Source organism: Pleurodeles waltl, chromosome 6, assembly GCF_031143425.1.
Source record: "Pleurodeles waltl isolate 20211129_DDA chromosome 6, aPleWal1.hap1.20221129, whole genome shotgun sequence".
Lineage (NCBI taxonomy): Eukaryota > Metazoa > Chordata > Amphibia > Caudata > Salamandridae > Pleurodeles > Pleurodeles waltl.
The window spans coordinates 776,394,984-776,400,983 of record NC_090445.1 but is presented as its reverse complement, the minus strand read 5'-3'; positions in this window follow the sequence as shown (position 1 = coordinate 776,400,983).

Sequence of the window (6,000 nt, the reverse complement as noted above, 5' to 3'; positions counted from 1 at the left end):
GGGGGGGGGAGCCACAAACTAGCAAGGGAATTCACACAGTCACAGCAAAAACGATTTTGAAACAAACACCACTTTAAAAGAGGCTAGGCTGCCTGAAAACACAGAGAGTCCACAGTAAAACAAACACTTTTTGAACAATTAATACTATTTGACTAGAAAATATCTTTGGGCTCCTTACCTAGGTCTCTTTGCAATCCTTGAACACTGGGCTGTATCAGGACACAGGAGAGATGCACAGAGGAACACAAAATGGAGGTGCCTGTCTTTGGCCTTCCCTCCACAAACTTAAGGAGCCAGAGCAGGTGGGGGGGGCGGGTCTCAGGTGCAGCAGAGACTCAGGGAGACAATCAGCTAAGTCCAGTCCCTGGGGCCTGGGGGGAGGCTACTGCTGCTCTATTCAGTATCTCTCTGGATACAGACAGGCTGAATCCACACTTCCAAGCTAGCAGAGTCTACTTTTCAGGTAAGGGGGAGATTGTTTAAGAGACAAACATTGCAATAGTTCTGGGCGCAAACTCTAAAATCGGGCTTTTTTAAGGCAAAAAAATACAGGGGGGGCAAACAGCTTTTAAGCACAATTTAAATCACACAAACAGATTAAAAACAGTCTCCTAAAACCACACTCTGAAAGATCTATGTAGTCTTTTTACTAAGAATAGGGGTGAAAAAAGGGGGGCAGAGGGGGGGGGGGAAAGGGGGGGGGAGCCACAAACTAGCAAGGGAATTCACACAGTCACAGCAAAAACGATTTTGAAACAAACACCACTTTAAAAGAGGCTAGGCTGCCTGAAAACACAGAGAGTCCACAGTAAAACAAACACTTTTTGAACAATTAATACTATTTGACTACAAAATATCTTTGGGCTCCTTACCTACGTCTCTTTGCAATCCTTGAACACTGGGCTGTATCAGGACACAGGAGAGATGCACAGAGGAACACAAAATGGAGGTGCCTGTCTTTGGCCTTCCCTCCACAAACTTAAGGAGCCAGAGCAGGTGGGGGAGCGGGTCTCAGGTGCAGCAGAGACTCAGGGAGCCAATCAGCTAAGTCCAGTCCCTGGGGCCTGGGGGGAGGCTACTGCTGCTCTATTCAGTATCTCCTTGGATACAGACAGGCTGAATCCACACTTCCAAGCTAGCAGAGTCTACTTTTCAGGTAAGGGGGAGATTGTTTAAGAGACAAACACTGCAATAGTTCTGGGCGCACACTCTAAAATCGGGCTTTTTTAAGGCAAAAAATAGAGGGGGGCAGACAGCTTTTAAGCACAATTTAAATCACACAAACAGATTAAAGACAGTCTCCTAAAACCACACTCTGAACGATCTATGTAGTCTTTTTACTAAGAATAGGGGTGAAAAAAGGGGGGCAGAGGGGGGGAAAAAAGGGGGGGGAGCCACAAACTAGCAAGGGAATTCACACAGTCACAGCAAAAACGATTTTGAAACAAACACCACTTTAAAAGAGGCTAGGCTGCCTGAAAACACAGAGAGTCCACAGTAAAAAAACACTTTTTGAACAATTAATACTATTTGACTAGAAAATATCTTTGGGCTCCTTACCTAGGTCTCTTTGCAATCCTTGAACACTGGGCTGTATCAGGACACAGGAGAGATGCACAGAGGAACACAAAATGGAGGTGCCTGTCTTTGGCCTTCCCTCCACAAACTTAAGGAGCCAGAGCAGGTGGGGGGGGTGGGTCTCAGGTGCAGCAGAGACTCAGGGAGCCAATCAGCTAAGTCCAGTCCCTGTGGCCCGGGGGGAGGCTACTGCTGCTCGTTTCAGTATCTCCTTGGATACAGACAGGCTGAATCCACACTTCCAAGCTAGCAGAGTCTACTTTTCAGGTAAGGGGGAGATTGTTTAAGAGACAAACACTGCAATAGTTCTGGGCGCACACTCTAAAATCGGGCTTTTTTAAGGCAAAAAATAGAGGGGGGCAGACAGCTTTTAAGCACAATTTAAATCACACAAACAGATTAAAGACAGTCTCCTAAAACCACACTCTGAACGATCTATGTAGTCTTTTTACTAAGAATAGGGGTGAAAAAAGGGGGGCAGAGGGGGGGAAAAAAGGGGGGGGGAGCCACAAACTAGCAAGGGAATTCACACAGTCACAGCAAAAACGATTTTGAAACAAACACCACTTTAAAAGAGGCTAGGCTGCCTGAAAACACAGAGAGTCCACAGTAAAACAAACACTTTTTGAACAATTAATACTATTTGACTAGAAAATATCTTTGGGCTCCTTACCTAGGTCTCTTTGCAATCCTTGAACACTGGGCTGTATCAGGACACAGTAGAGATGCACAGAGGAACACAAAATGGAGGTGCCTGTCTTTGGCCTTCCCTCCACAAATTTAAGGAGCCAGAGCAGGTGGGGGGGGCGGGTCTCAGGTGCAGCAGAGACTCAGGGAGCCAATCAGCTAAGTCCAGTCCCTGTGGCCTGGGGGGAGGCTACTGCTGCTCTTTTCAGTATCTCCTTGGATACAGACAGGCTGAATCCACACTTCCAAGCTAGCAGAGTCTACTTTTCAGGTAAGGGGGAGATTGTTTAAGAGACAAACACTGCAATAGTTCTGGGCGCACACTCTAAAATCGGGCTTTTTTAAGGCAAAAAATACAGGGGGCAGACAGCTTTTAAGCACAATTTAAATCACACAAACAGATTAAAAACAGTCTCCTAAAACCACACTCTGAAAGATCTATGTAGTCTTTTTACTAAGAATAGGGGTGAAAAAAGGGGGGCAGAGGAGGGAAAAAAGGGGGGGCGGAGCCACAAACTAGCAAGGGAATTCACACAGTCACAGCAAAAACGATTTTGAAACAAACACCACTTTAAAAGAGGCTAGGCTGCCTGAAAACACAGAGAGTCCACAGTAAAACAAACACTTTTTGAACAATTAATACTATTTGACTAGAAAATATCTTTGGGCTCCTTACCTAGGTCTCTTTGCAATCCTTGAACACTGGGCTGTATCAGGACACAGGAGAGATGCACAGAGGAACACAAAATGGAGGTGCCTGTCTTTGGCCTTCCCTCCACAAACTTAAGGAGCCAGAGCAGGTGGGGGGGGCGGGTCTCAGGTGCAGCAGAGACTCAGGGAGACAATCAGCTAAGTCCAGTCCCTGGGGCCTGGGGGGAGGCTACTGCTGCTCTATTCAGTATCTCCTTGGATAGAGACAGGCTGAATCCACACTTCCAAGCTAGCAGAGTCTACTTTTCAGGTAAGGGGGAGATTGTTTAAGAGACAAACACTGCAATAGTTCTGGGCGCACACTCTAAAATCGGGCTTTTTTAAGGCAAAAAATACAGGAGGGCAGACAGCTTTTAAGCACAATTTAAATCACACAAACAGATTAAAAACAGTCTCCTAAAACCACACTCTGAAAGATCTATGTAGTCTTTTTACTAAGAATAGGGGTGAAAAAAGGGGGGCAGAGGGGGGGAAAAAGGGGGGGGGAGCCACAAACTAGCAAGGGAATTCACACAGTCACAGCAAAAACGATTTTGAAACAAACACCACTTTAAAAGAGGCTAGGCTGCCTGAAAACACAGAGAGTCCACAGTAAAACAAACACTTTTTGAACAATTAATACTATTTGACTAGAAAATATCTTTGGGCTCCTTACCTAGGTCTCTTTGCAATCCTTGAACACTGGGCTGTATCAGGACACAGGAGAGATGCACAGAGGAACACAAAATGGAGGTGCCTGTCTTTGGCCTTCCCTCCACAAACTTAAGGAGCCAGAGCAGGTGGGGGGGGCGGGTCTCAGGTGCAGCAGAGACTCAGGGAGACAATCAGCTAAGTCCAGTCCCTGGGGCCTGGGGGGAGGCTACTGCTGCTCTATTCAGTATCTCTCTGGATACAGACAGGCTGAATCCACACTTCCAAGCTAGCAGAGTCTACTTTTCAGGTAAGGGGGAGATTGTTTAAGAGACAAACATTGCAATAGTTCTGGGCGCAAACTCTAAAATCGGGCTTTTTTAAGGCAAAAAAATACAGGGGGGGCAAACAGCTTTTAAGCACAATTTAAATCACACAAACAGATTAAAAACAGTCTCCTAAAACCACACTCTGAAAGATCTATGTAGTCTTTTTACTAAGAATAGGGGTGAAAAAAGGGGGGCAGAGGGGGGGGGGGAAAGGGGGGGGGAGCCACAAACTAGCAAGGGAATTCACACAGTCACAGCAAAAACGATTTTGAAACAAACACCACTTTAAAAGAGGCTAGGCTGCCTGAAAACACAGAGAGTCCACAGTAAAACAAACACTTTTTGAACAATTAATACTATTTGACTACAAAATATCTTTGGGCTCCTTACCTACGTCTCTTTGCAATCCTTGAACACTGGGCTGTATCAGGACACAGGAGAGATGCACAGAGGAACACAAAATGGAGGTGCCTGTCTTTGGCCTTCCCTCCACAAACTTAAGGAGCCAGAGCAGGTGGGGGAGCGGGTCTCAGGTGCAGCAGAGACTCAGGGAGCCAATCAGCTAAGTCCAGTCCCTGGGGCCTGGGGGGAGGCTACTGCTGCTCTATTCAGTATCTCCTTGGATACAGACAGGCTGAATCCACACTTCCAAGCTAGCAGAGTCTACTTTTCAGGTAAGGGGGAGATTGTTTAAGAGACAAACACTGCAATAGTTCTGGGCGCACACTCTAAAATCGGGCTTTTTTAAGGCAAAAAATAGAGGGGGGCAGACAGCTTTTAAGCACAATTTAAATCACACAAACAGATTAAAGACAGTCTCCTAAAACCACACTCTGAACGATCTATGTAGTCTTTTTACTAAGAATAGGGGTGAAAAAAGGGGGGCAGAGGGGGGGAAAAAAGGGGGGGGAGCCACAAACTAGCAAGGGAATTCACACAGTCACAGCAAAAACGATTTTGAAACAAACACCACTTTAAAAGAGGCTAGGCTGCCTGAAAACACAGAGAGTCCACAGTAAAAAAACACTTTTTGAACAATTAATACTATTTGACTAGAAAATATCTTTGGGCTCCTTACCTAGGTCTCTTTGCAATCCTTGAACACTGGGCTGTATCAGGACACAGGAGAGATGCACAGAGGAACACAAAATGGAGGTGCCTGTCTTTGGCCTTCCCTCCACAAACTTAAGGAGCCAGAGCAGGTGGGGGGGGTGGGTCTCAGGTGCAGCAGAGACTCAGGGAGCCAATCAGCTAAGTCCAGTCCCTGTGGCCCGGGGGGAGGCTACTGCTGCTCGTTTCAGTATCTCCTTGGATACAGACAGGCTGAATCCACACTTCCAAGCTAGCAGAGTCTACTTTTCAGGTAAGGGGGAGATTGTTTAAGAGACAAACACTGCAATAGTTCTGGGCGCACACTCTAAAATCGGGCTTTTTTAAGGCAAAAAATAGAGGGGGGCAGACAGCTTTTAAGCACAATTTAAATCACACAAACAGATTAAAGACAGTCTCCTAAAACCACACTCTGAACGATCTATGTAGTCTTTTTACTAAGAATAGGGGTGAAAAAAGGGGGGCAGAGGGGGGAAAAAGGGGGGGGGGGAGCCACAAACTAGCAAGGGAATTCACACAGTCACAGCAAAAACGATTTTGAAACAAACCCCACTTTAAAAGAGGCTAGGCTGCCTGAAAACACAGAGAGTCCACAGTAAAACAAACACTTTTTGAACAATTAATACTATTTGACTAGAAAATATCTTTGGGCTCCTTACCTAGGTCTCTTTGCAATCCTTGAACACTGGGCTGTATCAGGACACAGGAGAGATGCACAGAGGAACACAAAATGGAGGTGCCTGTCTTTGGCCTTCCCTCCACAAACTTAAGGAGCCAGAGCAGGTGGGGGGGGCGGGTCTCAGGTGCAGCAGAGACTCAGGGAGCCAATCAGCTAAGTCCAGTCCCTGGGGCCTGGGGGGAGGCTACTGCTGCTCTATTCAGTATCTCCTTGGATACAGACAGGCTGAATCCACACTTCCAAGCTAGCAGAGTCTACTTTTCAGGTAAGGGGGAG